The sequence below is a fragment of the Typopeltis vanoorti genome, chromosome 4 (genome assembly GCF_054136105.1).
Source record: "Typopeltis vanoorti isolate ZY-2024b chromosome 4, IOZ_Tvanoo_1.0, whole genome shotgun sequence".
Lineage (NCBI taxonomy): Eukaryota > Metazoa > Arthropoda > Arachnida > Uropygi > Thelyphonidae > Typopeltis > Typopeltis vanoorti.
This window is the reverse complement of record NC_143552.1, coordinates 47,982,453-47,997,603: the sequence shown is the minus strand read 5'-3', so window position 1 is coordinate 47,997,603 and position 15,151 is coordinate 47,982,453. Positions and strand designations below refer to the sequence as shown.

Below are 15,151 nucleotides of genomic sequence, written 5' to 3'. Positions count from 1 at the left end.
CATTCTTAATTAATTCTACTTGTATCATATCTACTCCTGCAGCCTTATTGTTCTTAAGTTTTGTAATAGCTGATTCCACTTCAGCAACTGTTGATATTGGTTCTGTTATGGTTCGTTTTTACATTAAAATGTTCTCGTACATTCGTCTTTACCTTCCATCTTGCTTCCCTTATCCCTATATTATATTTAGATATGGCACTGCATATTAATAGCTTAAGATATAGAGCTCTATGTGCACTCTTGCTGTTTAAGTAGTCAAGTAGGCAACTGACCTTTTCTAAAGGGAACTGTATCTGTGAGGAGCCAGTTCCTTTGCTAGAGATGTCTGGAGTTATCTCCTTTTTAAGGTTCAGGGAAAATTTATGTTTCGCTGTGCCACCCTGAACCCCTAGACTGGAAATACCTTTCAGCCAAGGAGTGAACTCTCAGACTGGCACATAGTTACTTTGTCATACTTAAAATACCCAACTTTGAAATGATAATACCTTCTAATTCAATTCTAATGCTAGTCGTAACCCTCCTTTATAAAGTCTACTCCCTATATGTTTTGCTTCGGTTCGAATCTTTTATGAGTGGTGCATTGGATCCTTAAACTCAGGCAACCAAATGAATAAGAGCAAAAGGTTTATTTAACATATTGATAATTTTACACAACAGAGAATTTTCAATCATTCCTATACTACTAGATTACAAAGTTAAAGAAATCAACATATAATGGACAATAATCAATGCTTCTGAATAGTCTTGTTCAAATTCCAGCGGCTCACTTTCTCGGTTCTCTAACCAACAATACATTTAAGGTATTAGCTAAACAGTTAGGTTTAGGTAATGTTATAACACCTTAGACATAATTTACAGTCATCACATATACCAGACATAGCCCTTGGCTTGAAATGTTCACCAACTTTGGTTATATATCACAGTCCTGCCTTAATCTTAATTAGAGTTCTAACCTTTTCGAATGTCCTTGATTCTTAAATTAAAAAATTCTTCTTTTCATACAAAACTTAATCAAAGGCTTGTACCTTACCAAACTTGATGATACATCAGCCTTATCTCTTCATTTCTTGGTTCCTTTTCTTAGCACATTGTCTTCCTTCTATGTTGTGGGTGGGAATTTCATGAGCTTAGGTTGGTCCACTTGGAATTACACATTGATCAGCTATGCCTAGAGATTTCTTGGCATGTAGACGAAACTGCATCCATCCGGCTCGCTACCTAACCGCTACTTCCCCGTGTGTAGCCCGCTGCATAGGAAAACTTCTACCCGCTCATCATAATGCTTGAAACCGGAGGCGACGTGCACCTCGACCAGGGCACCAGTAGAACTCCAACCACAGAGAGAGAGAAAACATAAGAAACTTTTTTTGGGGGGGGGGGGGGTTTCCCAGCCCTTTTATATCAACCCCTATCGGCACCCTTCTGCAATACTTAATTTTCACCTGATAGGCTATTTTCTTGTACTCGTGGGTCTTGCCTTTCCGTAGTGTCTTCCAAGAAGACTTCAGCATGCCACGTGCCCTACGCGTACGTAACCACTTCAGGCATCTCACTAATCTTGGTATCTCGCCCGTGTACTTTGACCTTGTGTTACTAGTTGGTTATATACAATTCACAAGCTTTCTATCACTGCTAACAGACAAGATATATATTATTTTCACTGCTAATATACAGTTCAGTAGGAACTTCAGACGTGATTATACTCACAAAAATTGCACTAATCATGTTATCTTAAAGTTTTACAGGCTATTTATAATTATACCAAATTACAAGCAATTCTCTCTTACGTGCTTAAGTTTGTTAAACTATGAATGAAACATTCCTTAGTGAATTGTATTCATTCACAATTTAACAGTTCAACTGTTTCTAAATCTACTGTTTAGCTCTCTATTTTATCCATGTCATCCAAATGATGAGATACAAGTAACTTTCGTATAATGCAGAACTTATACAATGCGGTTTCGATATAACTCAGTCTACAATTTCTAGTAACCCTTTTTTTTTTTTTTTTCAAATATTTTTCACCGCGCCACTTAAAAATCCAATTTTATCTTTGTTAAATTTGTGTCTGCCAGTATCGCACAAGTAGTTATAAGTATCGAATTTAGTTTTATTGCATCCGTCTGTACAGAGGCTTTTGCAGTCTGTGTAATTCTCAACAAATAGCACAATTAGAGACAGCTAGAATAAAAACGGCACTAACTAATGAATCACGTCTTCGTCTCACAGAAACTATGCTGCATACACTCAAGCAAAACCATATGTTGCACTGAAACACAGTATCTAACTAAAAACTATTGTCCAATTTTTCAATTATGAAATAAGTGTTTGTTTTATTGCATTTGAAATTCTTGATGTTATTATGACAGATCACAAAGGCCAACTTCAAATAAAATTCTACGAAGAATTGAAACATGCCATATAATGCATGTGTGAGTTCCTGTGCCAGCTCAAAAGCAAACAAGCAGCCATAAAATTCAACCAAGGGTTGAAACTTTGTGTGAGTTGAGCCAGCCGGTAATGAGAAGTTCCGTCGGAATGATAAATTACACCCTGTTGTGAATGTGTTAAAACTAATAGCGAATGTTGTTATGACAGTTTCAGATGTTATGGAATTCGACTGAAGAGAATTAGCATTTCAACTCAACACTTGTCGGTTGTCTTTGGGTTGCGCGATTTTTTGTTAATACCGTACCAATCATATGCACGTCTTCATAGCTGCTCTCTCATGTAAAACAAAATTCAACTTGTGCATATTGTAATAATTTTTAAAAAAATTGAATAATTTATAAGCATATAAAAGGATATCACCTGTAAATTGTTGACGTGCCAGCAAAATTCTCAGACATGCCATAGGTTGGCCATCTAGAGTTACTCTATAAATTGTTTATTGCTGAAAATTGTCTTCGTTTTCTGCCAGGAAAGCGCATTAAAATCATAAGTGTGTTATTCTCAAGCTGAGCAGTTTTCTGATGAGTTACATACAATATGTAATGCTTTTTTTTTTTTATGTAGAAGTTTATTTTTATTGTAATGGCCACTAAAATTGCAACGAAAGGGAAAAAACCAACATTGAAGAGGAAATTCATTTCTCTCGAAGAAAAAATCAAAATCTTGGATTGGTTGAAAATTGGAGAAAAACCAGGAGTTGTTGCAAGGACTCTGAATTTAAACGAATCAACAATTCGAACAATCTAACAAACTGAACATAAATTCCAAGAAAGTGTTATTGCTGGGTCAAGTAAGTGCGAAGCGCGTTGCTCGTGTATGCAATATTCTAATAGAAAAATGGAGAAATCTCTAATGATTTGGATAAAAGATTGCACTCAAAAGAAAATTCCTTTGGATGGACATCTTATTAAGCAAAAAGCTGTCAAAGTTTATAAATATTTAAAAGAACCTGATCAAGATTCTTCAGAAGAAATCTCTCAGCATGGATTTTGTGCCAGTAAGGGTTGGTTCAAAAACTTTAAAAATCCAGGGAGAATCAGTATCAGCAGACGTTTAAGCCGCCCGGAAATACCCAGCAGAACTTTTAAAAATCATTGAAGAAGGTGGTTATAGTGCAGTTCGATGTGGATGAATCTGGGTTATATTGGAAAAAAATGCCAAAAAGCACCTATATTTCGAAAAATGAAAGATCAGCTCCTGTATTCAAAGTTTCCAAAAGATAGAATTATTCTACTGTTTTGTAGTAATGCATCAGGTGATTACATGACAAAACCAATGTTTAGTAACCGATCCGCAAATCCTCGTGCGATGAAAGGGCTCGACAAGTCCACCCTACCTGTTTATTGGCAGGCCAACAAAAAGGCATGGGTTACAGCTAGCATCTTTGAAAATTGGTTTTTCAAGTGTGTTGTACCCGATGTAGAAAGTTACACAAAGAAAAAGAATATGGACTTCAAAATTCTACTAATTTTAGATAACGCACCAGGCCACCCAACAAAACTAAGCCATCCGAATATTAAAATAACCTTTTTGCCACCTAATACTACTTCACTTATTCAACCACTCGACCAAGGAATAATATCAACATTTAAGTCATATTATATTCATCAAACATTCCAATTAATTTTGGAAAAAATGAAATCTAATCCAAACATGACACTGCTCAAGAATGGAAAGAGTTTTCAATATCGAATTGTGTGGAAATTATTTTTCTGTTTATTCAGGAATTACAACCCTCTACACTATATGCTTGCTGGAAAAAAATATGGCCTGAAGCCGTTCTGGAACAAAATTTCTTACCTCCAGTGGATGCCAAGCTAAGTCGTATAATAAACATCGCACACCTTTTCAGTGGAGAGGGCTCTTGCGATACAGTTGAAAACAAAATTAGTGAATTAATTGATGGGGAAACAGATCTGAATGAGGAGGAACTGGTACAATTAATAGATGACGCCAAACTAAATGGCAGGGAAAGTTCTGCCGAAGATTCTGCTTGTGATGAATCCGTTAAAGAATTCAGTTTAAAGAAATTAGCAGAAGGATTGGACTTGGCAAGAAGGTTAGGAAGTTATTTTACTGATAATGATCCCTCAATGGAGCACTCGAGAAAATTCACGAGACAATTGGATATTGGTTTAGCGCCATATTATGAAGTTAATAAAAATTTGCAGCATAGTGGTAAGCAAGGTTTTATTACTGACTTCTTGATAACTAAACCAGCCGAAGTATACAACGAGAATTATACAAATGATGTCCAAAGGATTTCAAGTGTTGACGACGTCTGACCACTCGTAAATAAAGTACATCTACAAAATATTATTTCTGAAGACAGTAATGACGATTAAAATATGCACTTTATTTTATTGTGTCTAAAACATTTATGCATTGTGTGCAATGAAGTTTATGTACAATTTGTAAATTTTATACTATGTATTTGTCTCATAGTTTATGTTTTCTTAACTTACATGAATTACCTGAATTAAATAAAAATATTGTTTTTGTTGGATATGTCACTGTTGTTTATATAATTAAAAAAAAAAACGATTTTGGAACCTAACACTACTTTTTCTATGTTATCTACGTCTTGCATAACGCGATTTATATAACGTGCCATTTCTATGGAACCTAACATCCGTGTTATACAAGGGTTACCTGTATAATGGTATATACTGTATAGTGGTGGAGGTGGGCGGTAGATGACGTTGATGGAGATGATTCGTAGTAGAGGTTCGGTGTAGTAGTTGAGACAGTTGTAGGTGTCCTCCTGCGATGAGTCTTCGGACTCCTTGGAGGTGTCACGAATAATAATAATAATAATATTAGTATTCAAGAGTTCATCAAAATGCTCTACCCATCTTTCTAGCATAATTTCATTCACATACAGAATTATGCTCTCCTTATATGTACATAACATTGTTCTAGGATAAAAGTCTTTCCAATTTCCATTTAACTTTTGATAGTAGGTCCTACTTTCATTTATACTTTGGAGATGTTCCAGTCCCTTAAGTTCATTCTCATAGTATTTCTTCTTTCTATTCTTATGCACTCTTTTTTTCTGGCCATACAATATTCTTCTAGAGCTTTATAAGTATGGTTCCTTTGCTGCATTCATGTATATGCTTAATTTTTTGCTCAAGTCACACGTTCACATTCTACATCGAATCAATGGTTATTCAACTCTACCTACTTTTCCTAGTACCATATCTGCTGTTGTCACTATGACATCCTTAAGATTTTCCTAGGTTTAATTAACACTCTCACCATCAGAGTAGATAGACATTCATTAACTCTGTTTCACTATATCTGGCTTTGACTTCTGATTCTTTCAGTCTTGTATTATTAAACTTTCTGGCATGGGATCTATACATCTTCCTTGCATTCGAGATTCTATTTCTAATTGTTGATATAACTAGGTAGTGGTCAGAGTCAATATTTGTCCATCTATAGGATCCAACATCCATCAAGTTGGACAAGTGCTTGCATCTACTAAGATATGATCAATTTGCTTGAAGGTGTTTCCATCAAAATACTTCCAGGTCATTTTATGAATGTTTTTATGATTAAATATTGTATTGCCAACAACCATGTTTCTTGAAGAAGCAAAGTTATCAATCTGTTCCATTATCATTGGACTCATTGTGTAAGCTATATTTCCCAATGGTTGGCTGTATGTATCCTCTTTGCCTAACTTAGTATTCAAATTGCATATAATGATTTTAATCTCTTCTCCAGCATTCACCATAGATTTTATCTAAATCATCATAAAACGAGATCTTTTTTCATCATTCTTTTCTTCAGCTGGAGCATGTGCACAGATAAAAGTGTAATTAAAAAACCATCCTTTGATTCATAATCTACACATCCTAAGTGCTTTTGCTCTAAAGTTTTGACAAGATGTTTTATTCTCTTGTTTACAATGAAGCTTAATCTTTCTTTTGGCAGCTATAAAATATAACATGATTCTTCTTTCTATGATCCCCTCTCCTGTCCATCTCATTTCTTGTATAGCAGTAACATGCAAGTTGTATTTACAACTTGCATGTTACTGCTATACAACCTCCAAGATCAGTAAAGAGAAAGTACATTTCATGATCCAATTCTGAAATCCTTAAACCACTTGCCATTTTGTCGTCGTTTAGTCTATCCAGCAGTTTACTGTTTCCTCAAATTTCAAGACAAGGTCATTTTTACCAGAATGAGGTGATCAGCCTCATGCCCAACCCCCAGAAATTCTGGAGGACCAATATTTTCTGTTAGGGTTGTCTCCTTTAGTTGACTGGTCCCAATTTGCAAGTGTCAGGAACTTGCTTTTTTTTGCCCTTGCACAACTTAGCTGTAAATATGTTGCCCAGGAGCAACAAGGAGGAGATGCATGCATTGGATTTGGTAGAAATAAATAGCATTTCCCAAGTTTTAACATTACACATCTGTCAGCAAGATATGTATCCTTGAGACCACATACTATCCCTTTGACTCTTCTAATTACTATAACAGTCACTTAATACAGTTCACTCACTAATTGTACTATATTTAGTACAATGAAATGTAGGGGTAGGATGTTTTTCAGTTTACAGGATCATTCTACCAATATACATAAGTAGTGTTTATTACAGGTTAGTTACTTTTGACCTATGATTTCACAACAAATCTCTCCCTCCCTCTCTCTCTCTCTCTCTCTCTCTCTCTCCCTCCCTCCCTCCTCATAGGCTTTCCCCCCCCCCTTCAGATGATGGCCATCATAAATCTGCCTACAGCAATTTAGTAGACATGAATAATACCACAACTGTAATTTACTGGTAATTAATTTGTCTCCAATCAACATATTTCTATTCATGCTATTCTTCTTCTTAATCAAATTTCTGATATGTACCCCTCAGGGAGAGGGGGGGGGGGCATATAGAATATTATGGTAGTAATGGTGTAATCTTTAATAATAATTTAATAATCATTTAATAATAATAAAATGGAATAAAAATTTCCCTCTCAGGGGACCCTGTAACCCCTAGAGAGAGCGCGTCCCCTGGGTGGTGGATAGGGGAGTCCACCATGTGTGTGTGTGTACATGCGCGTGCATGTGTGTGTGTATATATATATGGCAGGGTGGTCCGAATATTCTGAATAAGGACTCGTGGACCAACAGGGCCATAAGGAGCAATCATCTTGATTGTAAGGGAAGCGGCACTCCCATGGACCCCTAGCTGGATCTATCCTCTCCTTCTTCTACTTTGAGGAAGACCCACTTACTTTAATCTTTCCTATAAGGCCTTATCAGCCAACTCTTCTTACTTTATGACCCTTGTGCTATTAGAGTACTTGAGGGCCATGGGGTCTTTTCATTTCTGGCCTTACAACTATGTCCTCTCTATATTTCTATATTTCTTACTATATTTCTATATTTCTTACTATATTTCTTCTATAATCTACCCTTTCCCCTTCAATATACCCTATTCCTCCTATGGGTTTAAATTCGAAAGAAGGCGAGTTCAGAAGCCTTAAGGTAGCAGCCCTACCACTGAACTATTCTATCGTCAGGCTAGTCCCCTGACATGGAGAACATAACCATACTTGTAAGCCGACAGAAAAAGATAATCGGATTGAATCTATGGGAAACGACCCTGGAATGGAAAACGAAAATGGAAACGACAAAATATAATACACGTAGCAAACTGGAATGTAAGAGGAATACCATATAAAGAAATAGAATTAGACCAGTTATTAAATGAAAGAAATTTTAAAATAGCAGTAATCACTGAAACAAAAAAGAAATTAAAAGGAACTATGAGAACTGAAAATTTTAATGTGATATACAGTGGCGTCGACAGAGACCAAAGAGTACAAGTAGGAGTCATGATTTGGATTCATAACTCCCTTTCAAAACAGTTAAAACATTATAAATTATGGAATGAAAGAATAATAGAAGCTAGAATAAAAATAGATAGAGGCTATTTAACAATAATTGGTTTATATGCCCCAGAAGAAGGAAGAGAACAGGATAATATTGATTTTTATAATCAGCTACAAAACATATATAATAAAATAAATAAAAATTATTACATAATTTTAGCAGGAGACTTAAATGCAAGAATTGGAAACACGAAAATTAATAATAACATAGGAATACATGGAGAACACACTCTAAACAGAAATGGTAAAAAATTGATTGACTTCGTAGTTTATAATAACCTAAAAATAATGAATTCCTTCTATAAACATAAAGACACATAAATATACTTGGGCAGCAAGAGGATGGAAATCAATATTAGATTACTTCATATTAAATGAAAAGACATCAAAATTTTCACTAGATGTTAGAGTTCACAGAGGATATGAAATAAGCAGTGACCACTTCCTTGTTAAAATAAAATTAAGATTACCACCTAAATGGCTACAAGTAACAAGAACAGAAAGAAAAATTGAAACATTTGTTTATAAAACTAGACTATTGAATGAATGTACAATGGCTATATGAACAAAGAATTAACCAGTATCTAGAAAAATAAAACAAAATGAAGAAATAGAAATATAATGGCTTAATATAAAAACGATACTAAATGCAGCAGCAAATGAAAGCTTAGGAAAGACCAAAAAATTCAATAAAAGAAAAAAACTGAAGATCTGGGATGATACAATCAAAGAAATAATCAAAAAGAAAAAAGATGCCTATCACAAATGGTTAAGCAGTAAAAGATTAGAAGATGAAATAGAATATAAAAGAATAAGAGCCATAGCTAAAAGAGAAGTCAGAAAAAGACAGAGAATCATGGAATAAATTTGTTTCCAATTTAGAACATGATTTATATAAAATAAGACCCAATGTATATAAGATTTTGAAACACCTAAATGCAGATACCAAAAAAAACACAAAATTAAACACTGAATTGAAATTAGAAGAATTTCTAAATTACTACACAGAACTGTGGACAGACAAATATTTTAAAAAAGACAACTGGCAAACAATTAACGAAAATGAAAAGGAAATAACTGAAGAAGAATTAGAAATCAGCCTGAAAGAAACAAGAAACGGAAAATCACCTGGAGAAGATAAGCTAGGTTCAGAACTATATAAATACGCAGGAACAAGATTCAAAGGAAGACTCTTATTATTTTTAAATAAAATTTACTCAACTGGTATCCCCCCAATAGAATGGAAAAAAGCAATTGTGATTCCTATCTTTAAGAAAGGTAATAGAGATGACCCTAAAAACTATAGAGGTATCAGTATACTAAATTCATGTTACAAAATATACAGCAGATTTTAAATAACAAACTAATGAAATATTCCAAAAACTTTATTCTAGAGGTACAAAATGGATTTAGAAAAGGACGATCGTGTCCTTTTCTAAATAGACCCAGCCTTCTGCCTAAAATTAATAATAGAGAAAAGAAGAGAATATAATTTAGAAACACATATTACATTTATTGACTTTGAAAAAGCATTCGACAAAGTTAAAAGAAACATATTATTTAACATATTAAAAGAAAGACAAATACCAAATAATATCCTAAAAGCTGTCACAAGCATATATGAAAATAATCAAATACAAAGAAGATTAAATCATGAGCTATCATATACAAGATAGATAAACCAAGGGGTCCGACAGGGATGTCCCCTCTCAGCAACTCTTTTTAATATCTACTTAAATGAAATAATAATAAAATGGAGTAAAAATTTACATCAAGGAATTAAACTTTCACCTACAGTTAACTTAAACACTCTCCTCTTTGCAGACGACCAAATAATAATTACAAATTCTGAAGATAACGTACAGAAAGCTATTTTAAATCTAAATGAGATATCCAAAGATTATGGTATGATAATATCAACAGAAAAATGGCCTTTAAAGGACAAGATCCAGCAAGAACTAAAATAGTATTAGATAACAAGATCTTAGAACAGGTGAATTCATTTAACTACCTAGGATGTATGATCACTTATGAAAATGAAAAAGATATAAACGTAAAAATTGCAAAATATATTTAAAAATAACAGGAGTAATTAACTCTATATTTAAACCAAACCTAGTTCAAAAACAAACCAGGCTAAAAGTATACAATACATTAGCCCTACCAGTCTTAATGTATGGAAGCGAAATCTGGACAATAAAACAAAAAGACAAACAAAGATTAACAACAGCAGAAATGAAGTTTATGAGAAAAACTGCAAAGTATACCCTATTTGATCACAAAAGAAATGAAGATATTATGAAAGAATTAAACCAACAACCATTAATTGAAAAAATTAAAAAATATAAACATAGATGGATGGAACACGTTCAAAGAATGAAAACAGAAAGATTACCAAAACAAGCCTTAAAGTACAAGCCATTAGGAAAAAGAAAACCAGGACGTCCTCTTAAACGATTCAACGATGACTTCTAAGGCCGGAACAGGCCATACTAGGCCTAAATTCTTGATACGTACGATGATGATGATGATGAAAAATTTCCATCAAGGTATTAAACTTTTTCCTACAGTGAACTTGCTGACGACCAAATAATAATTACAAATTCTGAAGATATTACAGAAAGCTATTTTAGATCTAAATGAGATAGCCAAAGATTATGGTATGATAATATCAACAGAAAAATCAAAAACTATGGCCTTTAAAGGACAAGATCCAGCAAGAACTAAGATAGTAATAGATAACAAGATCTTAGAACAGGTGAATTCATTAAATACCTAAGATGTATGATCACATATGAAAACAAAAAAAGATATAAACGTAAAAATTGCAAAATATTTAAAAATAACAGGTGTGATTAATTCTATATTTAAATCAAACCTAGTTCAAAAACAAACCAGACTAAAAGTATACAATACATTAGCCCTACCAGTCTTATTGTATGGAAGTGAAATCTGGGCAATAAAACAAAGATTAATAACAGCAGAAAGGAAGTTTATGAGAAAAACTGCAAAGTATACTCTATTTGATCACAAAAGAAATGAAGAAATTATGAAAGAATTAAACCAAGAATCAGTAATAGAAAAAAATTAAAAAATATAAACATAAAAGGAATGAACACGTTCAAAGAATGAAAATAGAAAAATTGCCAAAACAAGCCATTAGGAAAAAAGAAATCCAGGATGTCCTCTAAAGCCAGAACAGGCCACGCTAGGCCTAAATCCTTGATATGCATGATGATGATGATGTAATCTTTATACACACACACACACACAGTTCTAACTTCCTATATAATTTCCTACAAATTAATCTACAAGAACTCCAATATTGTTAGATCTTCTTGGTCTTTTAAGGCACTTCTTACTGAATGAATCCACCAAAATTTTGATCTTCCTCTGGGTATTTTTACTACCATCATGACAAAAATTCGAGGAAAGACTCCCAATCTGTTTAATGATCATACCACTGGAGATCAGTTTTGTTCACACATTCGTGAATGCTTATGCTGTCAAGTTCCAAGTGAATATTATCCATATCTTCATTTTTAATATGATTAGTCGATCTCTGGCATGGGCAAGTGGGTTTTTCGTCCCGTAGACTCAAGAAAATCGGTCAAAAAATCCATACTATTTTCAGACATTAAAAATATTGTGTTATGGTTAGGGACTACAAGATGGCAGCACTTGTTAGTCACCTTCTTCACTGCACATCGATTAATTAGTGATAGCCTCGGGCCAGCTATCTCTGATTGGCTACCAGTGGAGATTGAATTGTCCACTCAGTCTCCAAAAGTTAGATAGGGCTAAAACAGCCTCGCCTACTTCCTATACAGGAACAAAAAGGTGTTAGCTGATTTTTCTTTTTTCCACCATTGAAGCCGTTCATTCACTCCTTAATTTTTTTCCAAATTGTCATATCCATGATTCTTCAGTCAATAATCAACTGTTTCATTTCTGACAAGCTCTCAGATAAGTTAAAATTGGTTTGAACACCTTGTACACAGCTAGTTGAGTGTTGTGATTAATTTCTCTTATTCCTATTCTTAATTTGCTATCTTCCCTAAAAATTGTGCCTAATCAGCTGAAGTGCTTTACTACTTAGTCTATGTGTTCTCCATTCAGGAGGATGTAGTTTGTGTTTTTGGTGATCCCACCTATTTTCATAGTTTTTTTTTTTTTTTTTTGCTGGTTTTTTCAATAATAGGTTTTATTGTTATCCTAAGTTCGATTCTCGTCGTGACGGGAGGAATCTTTATCTGGTCGATTTCAATCGATGGTGAGTTAGCCGATCTCATACGGAGGTAGCAGGGTTTTTTCTCCCGGAAACTCGGGTTTTTCATCCTGCATACATACAAATCGGCCCTTCAGAACACACGCAACAGACAAAAATTACTAGTTGTGGTGGTGTTGGAGGTGGGCGGTAGATGGCGTTGATTCGTAGTAGAGGTAAGGTGTAGAGACAGTTGAAGATGTCCTCCCGCGATGAGTCTTCGGACTCCTTGGAGGTATCAGGAATAATAATAATAATAATTGCTAATTTTCATGCCAAATTTGTTACAGCTGTTATTCAATTTAGTTAGTGAATCCTGGAGACTTGCACTAGATGTGTTTAGGAGTACAACGTCGTCTGCATAATGCAAAGAGCTAAGTTTGACATCTCCAGTTCTAATATCAGGCTTGATGCCACTTTCTTTCATAATGTGATCCATATAGATCAGTGTTTCTCAACCTTTCTAAGGCCAAGAACCAGTAAAATGCCTAAAAAAATTCTACGGACCACTAAGTTACAAAGGAGTAGCTGGACGGGGGGTTCTGAGCGGCACTTTTTTCTCATAAGAAATCTTGCCATACTGTCTATAAAACAGCAACTGATTGATGAAATAGACTTCGACAATGTCATCGACGATTTTGCAAACAGAAAAGCAAGAAAAAGAACATTTTAGAATGTTGGAATTAAAGTTTTACTTCAAAAATAAACATAGTGTTTTTAAATAATGAAACCTGTGGTGTGTTCATAATTAGAAGAAACACACGTATAAACCACAGTGAAAATTATTTAATTGTAAATATTTCATCCTAAGTATCTTAGGACATCATCAGTACAGTATTTAAACAAAATTAGGAATAACATACAGTTAGGGCGCATGATTACAATAGAATCTCATGAAAACGTGCATAACGTGCTAAAGTAGTAAAAAAAAAAAAAGTTAATTATTTAACACAATTTTGTATGATAATTTCCCATACTTTAGGAATAGTAAGAATGTCATTGCGGTTTAGGTTTGGTTTGTGTAGTAGAGCTTCAGAACTTTCTTTGTATAAACGTTCATGTTTAAATAAAGATCTATGTAAAAGTTTAGCCTTTTCCCAATGGATCCTATGGTTTGGATTTTCAATTCCATGTTGAGAGGCCAGATTTCTGTGGTTTAAGAAAACGAATGTGGTCTTGATGTTCCGAGATGCATTTCTGAACAGACCTACCTGTCTGTCCAAAGTAAGATAATTTGCATGAGCATGGAATCTCATAAACACCAGGTAACATCAAGGGTGAGAATTTGTCCTTAGGAGAAGGTAATAAGTTGTAAATTTGGTTGATAGGTTTGTAAGTGATGGCAAAATTGTATTTCTTCATAATTTTAGAAAGACGTTCTGAGATGCCTTTAACGTAAGGTATTGGAATCCTATGCACTTCTTCCCGAATCATCCTGAACCTGAATTACAACTGTTTCTAGATAAAATTAACCTTCTTCATTATCGCATCAACTTTACTTTAGAAAAAGAATCTCCACAAGGTATCTCTTTTTTGGATTTATACATCAAAAGAAAAGAAGACGGTTCCATCGTCATGTCCGTCTTTCGCAAGCCTACATTCTCAGGTCGCTACATTCACAATTCTTCTGTTCATCATCCATCTCAGAAATCTGGCATTAATAAATCACTAGTTTCCAGAGCACAAATTCTGCTCCTCTGAAGAATCTTTAAACCAGGAATTAGAAGTTATCAAAAATACAGCCATCCTAAATGGATATAATCCCAAAACAACTCAAAAAATCATCAGTCACTTCTGCATACATCAAACCAGACAGGAAGAAGTACATAGGATTCCCATACCTTACGTTAAAGGCATCTCAGAACGTCTTTCTAAAATTATGAAGAAATACAATTTTGCCATTACTTACAAACCTATCAACCAAATTTACAACTTATTACCTTCTCCTAAGGACAAATTCTCACCCTTGATGTTACCTGGTGTTTATGAGATTCCATGCTCATGCAAATTATCTTACTTTGGACAGACAGGTAGGTCTGTTCAGAAACGCATCTCGGAACATCAAGACCACATTCGTCTTTTTAAACAGCAGAAATCTGGCCTCTCTCAACACGGAATTGAAAATCCAAACCATAGGATCCATTGGGAAAAGGCTAAACTTTTACATAGATCTTTATTTAAACATGAAGGTTTATACAAAGAAAGTTCTGAAGCCCTACTACACAGACCAAACCTAAATCGCAATGACGTTCTTACTATTCCTAAAGTATGGGAAATTATCATACAAAATTGTGTTAAATAATTAACTTTTTTTTTTTTACTACTTTAGCACGTTTTCATGAGATTCTATTGTAATCATGCGCCCTAACTGTATGTTATTCCTAATTTTGTTTAAATACTGTACTGATGATGTCCTAAGATACTTAGGATGAAATATTTACAATTAAATAATTTTCACTGTGGTTTATACGTGTGTTTCTTCTAATTATAGTGTTTTTAATTTCTTTCCGTATATGTTGTTTTAACTTT

General features: G+C 34.1%; 1 protein-coding gene across 1 annotated transcript in view; it reads right to left on the bottom strand.

Moving 5' to 3' along the window:
- abs (ATP-dependent RNA helicase abstrakt) overlaps window positions 1-15,151 on the bottom strand; it is a 222,580-nt gene that overhangs the window by 78,665 nt on the left and 128,764 nt on the right. The gene's annotated exons all lie outside the window — the stretch shown is intronic.